Here is a 12,510-nt window from a genome sequence, read left to right as displayed (position 1 = left end):
GTGCACAAGCATATAAAATTTACAGTTTTGTAGCCCTGTTTTGACAATTCTTCAACTTTTGGTAACTAAGGAGCAGTCCCCTCAAAGGAAGTGAACGGACACATTTAAAAGGTTTGGGGTTTATCACAGAAGTAAGAACAAGCATGTTTTTCTATATATTTCATCTGTAGCTTGTTCTCCAAGTGAATTACAAACTCCTATGTATAAACACAGTGTCTTCTGCTTATTGTAGACAGTCAATATTCTATGCCAGGCAAATAGAAAGCAATTAATGCTGGTTGACTTAAGAATGTTTGGGTAGCATGTTACTCATATCTCCAAATTTTCACCATATAATTTTAAAATACACTAGAACTGAAAGGAAACTTGGGAGATCCTAATAGAATCATCATCAAGCCATTTCTTAAAGCTCTTAAAAACCAAGGAATGGAAACTTATTCCTTCATCACTCATTCAAAGACATTATGCATTAGGTTAAAAAATGTCCTCATAAAATGTTGTGGAACTAGACAGAGGTAATGGTTGCACAACAATGTGAATTAACTAAATGCCACTTAAATATAAACTTGAGTCAAGGACAAACAATTCGTTGGCAGAGAAAATGGAATTTAAATTCTGGTCCATATGACTTTAAAGCCTGTGCATGTACCATTTTCTACTACCCTGTAGTGTCAACAAATATACAACCAAAATAGTTAAACTGCTTTATATAACTAAAATGTAAGTTTGGGTGTATTGAATACTTGTCAAGAGCACAGTTAGCTGTGATGGAGGATAAAAATCCACGTCTTACTCCTTAAATACCTTTTTAGCACTTGATGAGATCCTAAATTACATGGACTAAAAACAACTTTTCCCTAGAAGTGAGTTTTTTTATTTAAATCTTTCTTAATAAAGGAAACTCTTTATATCAAGGAAGACTGGGTTTATAAAAAATTACTATGTCCTCTTGTGACATATTTATACTATTTTTAATAAAGGGCTACTTGAATATACTGACTCAAATAGCATATAATTAGAGGCTATAATACCACAGGGATATATTTGATCTTTAAAATTGCCAAATTAAAATCCTTTCTATATATATTACAAAGAATACAAAATTCTGATATAAGTCCAAAATGCTTAATTTTGTAGATTAATATGTATAGGCTTTTTTAATATACCTTGGCTCCCACAGAGAGATGGTAGGGGCGGATAGTTTTACTTTGCATGTTGTGTCAAAAGCAACTTGAGACACAACCCACAAACCCTAAGAAAGCAGATCCGATTGTGAATGTTCCTCTGCCACCACTCCCTTCTCAAATCACCCATCTTAATCCACTCTGGTTAGACTCTGGTGTCCTTAGAGTCTCAAAGATGATGTAATATTTTGCACTGCCTCATTGCTTCTACCAAAAGGATGAGTAACATCTAAATCACAAAGAAGAATGAGGAATGACACTTCTCCACTACAACATCTTCAAGAAAAAAACACAAAGGTTACAGGAAGAATTCTTATTCAGATGTTAGGATTAAGATCAACTTTTCTTAGATTGAGAAATAAGGTGATTAGCCCAGGTATAATGGTGTGAAGAGAGCTGCCTGGGATATAGCTTTTGACAACACTAACTTCTCAATGCAAATTATTAAACATTTCCATTACCTGTACCCTTAGGAAGATTCATTTATCCAAAAAGAATCTTAATTTTATAACTCTAATGTCTCATTCTTTTTAAAAAGAAAATATATATATATATATATATATTTATTTATTTAGGCTGAGTCGGTTCTCAGTTGCGGCATGCGGACTTCTTAGTTGCGGCATGTGAACTCTTAGTTGCGGCGTGCGTGTGGGATCTAGTTCCCCAACCAGGGATCGAACCCGGGCCCCCTGCATTGGGAGCGTGTAGTCTTACCCACTGGACCACCAGGGAAGTCCCTAATGCCTCATTCTTCACTTCATATAAAACAAAACCTGTCCATGCCTTTGAAATAGTTCAAGGCACCCTATCTGATTAAAGAGCATCCACATTTTAAACTCAATCTCCTTTTCAAAAAGTTTAATCTGAGTAAGCACTAACCCCAGGATACAAAAATAATTTGACAACTGAGTTATTCTGCAAGAAACGATATGAATATTTATCTGTTTTTTAATTTAAAATGGATAAACAAGAAAACATATCTCCTCAGGTGAAAGCCATTCAAACATAACTTCAAAACTCTCCAAATTGTAAAGGGAAAAAAGAGCCAAGGGAATGAATTTTTAAACTTAGTTCCAGAACATATTAGGAATTTAAAAAAATATTAGAACTAGGTCTTATTCAGATACACACTTAAATTTGTGATATGAAAAAGAAATGAATTCATTCGTCAATAATGAGAAGGCAATTTTGCAGGGAAAAATATGAAAAGAAACAAGTCTATCTTGATTTTTTTCACTTCCTGTTTAATAAATTGCTTTGAAAGTAAACTTTCTTTGTTCTTTTATTCCATCTTCCATGAAATAAGGACTATAAAATCATTAATAAATGGGTAGAAAGGCTTTCCTTTAACCACAGTGACAGTATATACCCTTACATAAATGCCACGTAAGCTGACTCTAGGCATATACAGCACCACCAAACACTCCATTTCACTCCCTTTACTTTTCCTGACCTGACCTTAATATCTCAGTAGGAAACCCTACTGGGATGAGATTCTATTCTGGGAATAGTTGGGTCGATTCTTTTTTAGGTTGTGTGCTCTGCGGAAGGTTATAATCCTACCTGACAAAGACAATGTTCTAGTCATGGTTTAAACAACATGAAACATCAGAGAGAAAAATGTGGTTGTTACAGCACTGAGGTTCACAGGTAGTATGCATCTAGTACAAACTGTGGGTTGGTTCAGAAATTACTGAGGTCCACCCTCATTTCAAACAGTTATGGCAGTGTTTTACTTTGCAGGTCTCTACAAATAGCTAAGATTACCTTGACACCAGCTAAGCTGAAAAACAAATGCTGAATAAATGTAGATTTTTTTTTACACTGCATAGGCAATTGGTTAAGAGCACAGATACTGGAGCCAGACCACATGGATCTGCAATTTACCAGGTTATATTCTTTAGTACTACTTGAATTCCCTGTGCCCCACTGTCCCTATCTATAAAACAGGAAAAATAAGATAAAATGTAACAGGATAATTTAGTGACTTGGCACTTAGTATTACATGTATTACCTATTACTATAAATTATTCTATTGGTTGATTATAGTTTAAAAATCATACTACAAGCCAAATAAAGAGTTTTTTTATATTGAACTTAAAGAGATAACATTCAGATATTGCATGAAGCCTCAAAAGAGAAGCAACACAGAAGTTTTAGTGCTCTCCCTAGGGTGTTATGAGGCTAGTGAGAGTAGAAGGTTTTCACCAGAGTGTAAGATTATGTTTAAGAACTGGCAGTTTTGCTGCTGAAGGGGAGTGGTAGGCAAGGGAAAGTTCTGACACTCTTGAAGTTCTGATTAGCCTGGTGCCCTGCAGAGTCTGGTGACTTCAGGATCAAAGGAGCAACTCAGAAAAGTCGGTAGGAAGTTCAAAGGTGAGGTGGCCAAGATGGAGAAGAAGGAAGACCCTGAGCTCACCTCCTCCAAATGGACACATCAAAATTACAGCTACTTACAGAGCAACTATCTATGAGAACAACCTGCAAACTAGCAGAAAAGATTTTCCACAACTAAAGACATAAGGAACCACAAAGAAACAGGAAGGAGGGGTAGAGATGTGGTAGTCAAGACCCATAGTCCTTGGTAGGTGACCTACAAACAGGAGGATAATCACAATTGTAGAGGTTCTCCTCAAGGAGCAAGGGGTCTGTGCCCCACAGTGCGCTCCCTTGCCTTGGGGTCCTGCACTGGGAAGATGAGCCCCCAGAACATCCAGCTTTGAAGGTCAGTGGGGCTTGTGTACAGGAAAGCCAGAGGGCTGTAGGAAGTAGATATTCCACTCTTAAAGGGAACATGCAAAATTTCACATTCTCTGAGTCCTAGCACAGAGGCAGTCATTTAAAGAAACTTGGTGGACTTCCCTGGTGGTCCAGTGGTAAAGAATCTGCCTTCCAATGCAGGGGATGCGGGTTCAATCCCTGTTCGGGGAACTAAGATCCCACATGCTGCAGGGCAACTAAGCCCACACACCACAACTACTGAGCTTGCATGCCTCAGCGAGAGAGTTTGTGTGCCGCAACTAGAGCCCACGTGCCCTGGAGCCTGCATGCCACAACTAGAGAGAGAAAATCCACATGCCACAACTAGAGAGAAGCCCGCGCACCACAACGAAGAGCCCACACCACAATGAAAGATCCCACGTGCCACAACTAAGACCCGACGCAGCCAAAAAAATAAAGTAAAATAAAGAAAATAAAAATAAATAAATAAATAAATATTTTTTTTAAAAAGAATAGGAAAAAACATAAAGATACTTGGGTCACACACACTTGCAGATCTTGGAGAGCTCCTAGAGAGGCAGGAGGCTACTGGGACTCCCCCTGGGCACACAGATGCAGGTGGCAGCCATTCTGGGGAGTTTCTGTTCCACCACAAGGACAGTGGGGCTCAAGCACCATCCTGGAGTCCTCCTTCTAGACTATTAGTGATGGGGGCTTACTCGTCCACCAGCAGGCCAGCACCAGTTCCGGACTATCCCGGGTCGAGCATCCAGCTGCATCGCAATCTAGCCCTGACCACCAGAAGGCTGGCGCTAGCCCCAGGACCCCCCAGGCCCCCACAGTCAGTGGTGCTGTGATGCAGCTCCGCCCACCAGAGGGCCAGCAGCCATAGCACAAGGCAGGTATTAGCAGCCAACCAGGCCAGGGGCCAATACCACCTACAGACACACCCACAGTAGTCAGCCCTGCACAACAGAAGGGCCCATGCAGCCCACATAGGAGGCACCCCTAAAGCGTACAACTCTGGTAACGAGAGGAGAATGTGCTACTGAGCCCCACTGGATGTCTCTGCCCCATTGGACATCTCCTACAAAAGGCAATTTCTCCAAGATTGAGAAATGTAACCAACCTACCTAATACATAGAAATAAACACACTGACTTATGCAAAATGAGGAGGACAGAGGAATATGTTCCAAATGATGGAACAAGACAAAACCCCAGAGGAACTAAAGCGAAATGGACATGAGCAATCTACCTGATAAAGAGTTCAAGGTAATGATGCTCAATGAACTAGGGAGAATGGATGAACACAGCAAGATGTTTTACAAAGAATTAGAAACTATAAAGAAAAACCAAACAGAGTTGAAAATACAATGACTGAAATAAAAAATACACTGGAAAGAATAGTAGATTAGATGACATAAAGAAATAAATTCATAAACTGGAAGACAGAAGTGAAAATCACCCAAACTAAAAAGAAAACAGTATTTAAAAAAATAGGATAGTTTAACAGGTCTCTGAGACTAACATTCACATTATAGGTATCCCAGAAGGAGAAGAGAAAGAGAAAAAGGAAGAGAACTTATCTGAAGAAATTATAGGTGAAAACTTCCCTAACCTGGGAAAGGAAACAGACAGCCAGGTGCAGGAAGCAAAGAGAGTCAGTCCCAAACAAGATGAACCCAAAGAAGTCCACACCAAGAAACGTTATAATTAAAATAGCAAAAATTAAAGATAAAGAGAGAACCTTAAAAGCAGCGAGGAAAAACAAGTTATGTACAAGGGAACTCCCATACAGCTAGCAGCTTACTTCTCAGCAAAAACTGCAGGCTGGAAGGGAGTGGTGTGATATACTGAAAATGATAAAAGGGAAAAAATTACAACCAAGAATACTCTACCTGGCAAGGTTTTTATTCAGCTTTGATAGAGAGATCAAAATTTTACAGACAAGCAAAAGCTAAGAGTTTAGCACCACCAAACCAGCTTTACAACAAATGTTAAAGGGAGTTCTTTAAGTGGAAAAGAAAAAAAAAAAAACTAAAAATAACGAAAATTTAAAAAGGAAAAATCCCATTGGTAAAGGTAAACATACAGTAAAGATAGTAGATCAACCACTTATAAAGCTAGGAGGAAGGTTTAAAGAAAAAATTAGTAAAATTAAAAGACTACTATATCCACAATTAGTAGTCAAGGGATACACAAAACAAAAAGATGTAAAATTTGTCAAAAACATTAAACGTGTTGGGAATAAAAATGCAGAATTGTTAGAATATGTTCAAACTTAAGAGATCAGCCAACTTAAAATAATCATACACACACACACACACACACACACACACACACACACACACACACACATCTCATGGTAACCACAAACCAAAAATCTATAGTAGATACAAACCCACAAAAAAGAAAGGAATCCAAACACAGCACTGAAGACATTTACCAAATCACAAGGGAAGAGAGCAGAGGAAGAAAGAAACAACAACAACAAGAAAACTATAAAAACAATCAGAAAACAATGAACAAAATGGCAATAGGTACATATCTATCAATAATTACTTTAAATGTAAGTGGACTGAACGCTCCAATCAAAAGACAGAGTGGCTGAATGGATTTAAAAAAAAAAAAGACCCACATATATGCTGCTTACATGAGACTCACTTCAGATCTAAAGACATACACAGACTGAGAGTGAGGGGATGGAAAAAACTATTCCATGCAAAAGGAAACAAAAAGAAAGCTGGGGTAGCAATATTTATATCAGACAAAATAGACTTTAAAACAAAGACTGTAACAAGAAAACAAAGGACACTGCATAATAATTAGGGGATCAATCCAATAAGATATAATAATTGTAAATATATATGCACCCAACATAGGAACACTTAAATACATAAATCAAATATTAACAAATATAAAGGGAGAAAGTGACAGTAACACAATAATAGTAGGGGACTTTAACACTCCATTTACATCAATAGACAGATCATCCAGACAGAAAATCAATATGGAAATACTGGCTTTAAATGACACGTTAGATCAGATGCACTTAATAGATATATACAGAACATTTCAACCAAAAGCAGGTGAATACACATTTTTTTTCCAAATGAACATGGAACATTCCTCAGTATCACAAGCTAGTCCACAAAACAAGACTCAGTAAATTTTAAAAAACTGAAATCACATCAAGTATCTTTTCCAACCATAATGCTATGAGACTAGAAATCAACTGCAAAAAACACAAACACGTGGAGGCTAAACAACTGATGGATCACTGAAGAAATCAAAGAGAAAATCAAAAAATATCTAGAGACAAATGAAAGTAAAAACACAACGATCCAAAACATACGGGACAGAGCAAAAGCAGTTCTAAGAGGGAAGTTTACAGCAATACAAGCTTACCTCAGGAAACGAGAAAAATCTCAAATAAACAACCTAAACTTACACCTAAAGCAACTAGAGAAAGAAGAACAAACAAAACCCAAAGTTAGTAGAAGGAAAGAGATCATAAAGATCAAGCAGAAATAAGTGAAATAGAGACTAAGAAAACAATAGAAAAGATCAATGAAACTGGTTCTTTGCAAAGATAAACAAAACTGATAAACCTTTAGCCAAACTCATCAAGAAAAAAAGCGAGAGAGCCCAAATCAATAAAATCAGAAATAAAATAGGGGAAGTTTCAACTGATATCACAGAAATACAAAGGATCATGAGAGATTACTGTGAACACTTATACACAATAAAATAGATGACATAAGTGGATTAATTCCTAGAAACATACAATATCCCAAGACTGAACCAGAAAGAAAAAGAAAATATGAACAGACCAGTTACCAGTAATGAAACTGAATCAGTAATTTAAAAAATTCCTGACAAACAAAAGTCCAGGACCAGATGCCATCGATAGATGATGGATAAAGAACACACGATATATTAGTCAGCCATAAAAAAGAATAAAATCTTGCCATCTGCGAAAACATGGATGGATCTGGAAGGTATTATGCAGAGTGAAATTAGTCAGAGAAATACCATATGATTCCACTTATATGTGGAATCTAAAAAACAAATAAACAAACATAACAAAAGAGAAACAGACTCATAGATACAGAGAACAAACTGGTGGTTGCTAGATGGGAGAGGGATGGGGGAATGAGCGAAATAGGTGAGGGAGATTAAGAGGTACAAACTTCCAGTTATAAAATAAATCAGTCAAGGTACTTAATGTACAGCCTAGGGAATACAGTCAATATTATTTCACTTATATGCTATGACAGATAAGAAATATATAGCAAAATGGATATCAGAGACTACGGTTAAATATAACTGTAAGAAGTCAAAATGTGCAGAGGAACCCACAAAATAGTCTCTGGGGCCTAGGGAAAGCAAACCCTTATATTTTGGGGATGCCTTATTTGAAGTTTAATATTTCAGACATGAATATTAAAAAAAAAATCTTCAATTGGGAAAGGCCTTTCTATAAATGACAACCCAGAAACTTTAACGAAAAGTGCTGCACAATTTTCTTTATAAAAAACTTTTATCCATGTACAATGCTTGGTGTCAGTCGATTTATCTCTTGTAAAAATAAAATACAGTGTGTGTGTGTGGGAAGAAAAAAAAAAAAAAAAACTTTTAGGGAGCAAAAAAAAAATACCATTAAACAAAGTCAAAAGACCAAAGAAAAAATTGGAAAAAAAAAAAAAGATGTTTAACCAATTAAAAATCAAAGGGCTGTAAAGCATTTATACTCCAATAAAAAAAAATCAAAGGGCTAAATGTTTCTAATATACAAATAGGTTGAACAAAAAAGGAGAACAAACATAAAATTATGAACAAAGGACATTAATAGTCTTTATATAGGAGAGAAGGATATAAATACACAGATAGAGATGCACAACCTCATTAAAAATTAAAGAAGCATAGATTAAAAAGAAATTCTCCTCCAGGGCTCCAGAGCTCTTTCCCTACCAAAGTATCTGAAGAGGCCACATGTTCTAGATGTTGCAGCAACAATATGGTGGAATCTCTCCATCAGCCTGGATCCCTAAGTGGAACTGACAACATTCTCACCCCCAACCTGGAGTAGGCAACTGAGAAAGAAATCTCTGTCATATAAATCACTGGAATTTCAATGGTTATTCTGTTCCAACTTGTATAAACACACCCCAAATTGCAAAGTGGTTATTTCAAGGGGTTGAGGAAGGATTTTGGTAGACTTCTGACGTCTATATTAAATATTTTTATTTTTGTATTACTTTTATAATTAGAAAAAAATTAAAAGGTAAAAATATAAAAATAAAACACTGACATCCAAAGTATCAGTACAAACACTGGTTACAATTCCCACAGATGTGCACTACTTCATTTGAAGAATTATTTCTTATTTAGGTTAACACATCCTTCTCTAAAAGACTGCCTACAGAGAAGGCATCCTTCTATTCATAAATGGCTTTTGGTAGGGCCATATTGGATTTATTACCAACATTCAGGCCCCAAAGATGATTATTTCCATTGAATACACAGAATTGGGGTGGGATACACAGAAAAATGTTCAAAGATAAAAAAGAAAGGCCATGTTTCACTAGACGAGTAAGTACCTTGATAAGAAAAATAAGTTCATATTAAGAAAGTACCTAAACTGCTGGTAATCAAAATTACTATCCTATTAAATGGAAAGCTCTACAACATCCTCCTAAGACTGTCAAATAAGGCCAATCTAACCTTACTTCTATTAATTTGATTTTTCTAGATACAACAATGGAAGTCAAATTAAACCTAAAGGATTCCATGACAATATTTCAAGGGCAGCCTTGGAAGGGACAAGGTTCCAGGGAAATCCCTTCCTTCTTCCAACAAATCCTCCACTTCAACCAAAAGACCTCCATTTTTAGTTTTTTTCCACTGGTAGGCCAAATAACATTTTGTCTGAAGAAATGAGCTGGAGCTAAACAATAGAAAACGCTTCATCTAAAATTGTGATTGTAGGAAGATACTGACATAAAATATCAACCCGCATGAAAGAAGGTGCCATATTAAGGTGCATCTTTTGAGTACCAAGTGGTTAAAACCTAGGAAAGGATTCTAATCACTACAAAGCATACATCACTGCAAACGGCCAAATGAACATACGAGCACAATACATGAAATATAATTATGTCCAAGCTTCTGTTCTCAATGGAATGGTACACTTGATGATCCAAGCTCATCTAATCTAAGAGCCTATACAACTGGTTCTTCATAGTAGGGAAGTCTGTAAGTTTTAAGGCTCAGTTCATCTGCACTGGGGATAGACAGGCAGGTTTACTGGTGAAGTTAGCCTGAGCTGAACTCAAGAACGGACATTGGGAAGACAGAGTTGGGTAACTGGTAAGATTGCTAGAAGGCCTTGTGTTTCAGACAGGAAAGGGTTACATAGGATTACTCTATTTCATCAAGTCTCACAATAATAGGCAGTTCCTTTTATGGAAAGATATCTTCATGGAGTTGATGAGAATATCTTGTGGAATAAAACTGCATGCTTGCTATGCTGCCCTAGAGAGCAGGGACCTACTTAGACATATCCTGCCCAAAGGCAGAGCAGCAGGTTCAAAGGTTGATAGTTGTCCATATTTTGACAAAGATATCCCCAAAGCTGGTAAAACTGCAAAAATTGTAAACCAGAGCTAGTCACACCAATCTAGAACATTTGTTGTCATATTCACCCTGGCTTTTTACAAAGCACACTGATACACTGGAGGACAACTAGACGGAGGTGAGCAGGGTGATATGAAATTTAGAAACTACAACTTCTACAGGAAAGTTGGAAGAACAATGAAGTTAATTTACTGATTGAAAGACTCTGAAGGGAGATCAGAGTCATACCATGATTCAAAGGGACAGTGCATGGAATCTTTAATTGCCAGTACATGGCAACTTATACCTAACAGGTGCTCTATATATTTTCATGATTAATTCACATCAATCCCCAAAAGCAACTGTTTTTAAAGTTTGTTTTCGCTTACTGGGCTTCTCTTAAAGAAGAATTCAACCAGCATACTTTTAAAAACAGAATTTTCTTTTCTTCTCTTCCCTTCCTCCCTTTCTCTCCCCCACTTTCTTTTCCTCTTTTTCCCCTTCCTTCCTGCCTTCCTCATCCCTCCCTCCCTCCTTTTCTAAGTAATATATTCACATGGTTCAAACATAAAGCATAAAATGGTCTACAGTGAAAAAACTCCCTCCTATGCCTATGTCCTATTGGCTGAGTTCCCATCCCTGCACACAGCTTGCAACCCTTCTTTATTAGTTTATCTTTCCAGAAATTACTTTTATGCACAAAAGTCAATATAAAAGTTTATATGTATGTATATACACATACACACACATATAATTTTACCTCTTTTGTTTCTCCACAAATCACTTACTCTACAAACTTTTCTGCACTTTTCCTTTTACTTAGTAACATATATTGGAATTTCTTTCATATATATATTTTTTAATATAAATTTATTTATTTATTTTTGGCTGCGTTGGGTCTTTGTTGCTGTGCACGGGCTTTCTCTAGTTGCAGCGAGCGGGGGCTACTCTTCGTTGTGGTGTGTGGGCTTCTCATTGTGGTGGCTTCTCTTCTTGCGGAGCACAGGCTCTAGGCGCACAGGCTTCAGTAGTTGTGGCATGTGGGCCCAGTAATTGTGGCTCACAGGCTCTAGAGCACAGGCTCAGTAGTTGTGGCACACGGGCTTAGTTGCTCCGTGGCATGTGGGATCTTCCCGGACCAGGGCTCAAACCTGTGTCCCCTGCATTGGCAGGCAGATTCTTACCCACTGCACCACCAGGGAAGTCCCTTTCATATTAATACACAAAGCATACCCTCATTATTTTTTACAGCTGCATCCACTGTGTATATGTACAATTTATGGTACTGGCCCACTAATGATAAGCACTTGGGTTTAAGAGGAATTTAAATTACAATCATGGAATTATTTGTTTATAAAGGACCAACAAATTTCAAACTGAAGGTAAAAATCTCCTATGGTTAAAACAGCATTATCAAGGTTACTGGGATCATTTGGGTACTTAGAATAATAGTACTAAGTCCAAAAGTAAAAATACATTTCTAAAGAAGACTCCAGCATAATAATAGTTATAAATCTACTTGCTCATATCTAGATTTTTAATTTGAGTTTATTATGGGTAATTTCATCCACATGATTCACTCACAAGATATGTCAGGGAAACTGTCAGGCTTCAAGAAGCATACCTAGTTTGCCCATGGCTGCCACAGAGATTTTTATTTTGATTCATGGCATGTGAAAGCATCACTGGAAAGCAGAAAGAAAATAATTACCAAGTGGCCCTTAAAATCATCACTTTCCTCTAGGAAACATGGTGAACAAATCTCTAAAAAGATGTCCTCTACTAATTAAAAACAATGACTCTTTTCTCCTTATTAGTAGAAGATAATTTGAGTGACTGCCCATAAGATTTAGCCATTACAAAAGACGTTTATTCACCCAGTTGGATAAACTAAATTTTGCTTATAATTCATAATTTATTTATGTAGGTAAAAATACATACATTTAAGTCTTTGCCAGTTTTCAAAATTGGCAATCTCTTATTCTA

General features: G+C 36.9%; 1 protein-coding gene and 1 long non-coding RNA gene across 5 annotated transcripts in view; one reads left to right on the top strand and one right to left on the bottom strand.

Moving 5' to 3' along the window:
- The window catches only part of NDUFAF2 (NADH:ubiquinone oxidoreductase complex assembly factor 2), a 180,388-nt gene that overhangs the window by 93,376 nt on the left and 74,502 nt on the right, over window positions 1-12,510 (bottom strand). The window lies entirely within an intron of this gene.
- LOC309624479 lies at window positions 8,358-8,598 on the top strand. Its single transcript, XR_014241962.1, has 2 exons — window positions 8,358-8,457; window positions 8,553-8,598. It is a non-coding gene; the product is annotated as an uncharacterized lncRNA (long non-coding RNA).

This window comes from Balaenoptera borealis, assembly GCF_965194805.1.
Source record: "Balaenoptera borealis genome assembly, chromosome: 2".
NCBI classification, from domain to species: domain Eukaryota; kingdom Metazoa; phylum Chordata; class Mammalia; order Artiodactyla; family Balaenopteridae; genus Balaenoptera; species Balaenoptera borealis.
This window is presented reverse-complemented; position numbering and strand designations above follow the sequence as displayed.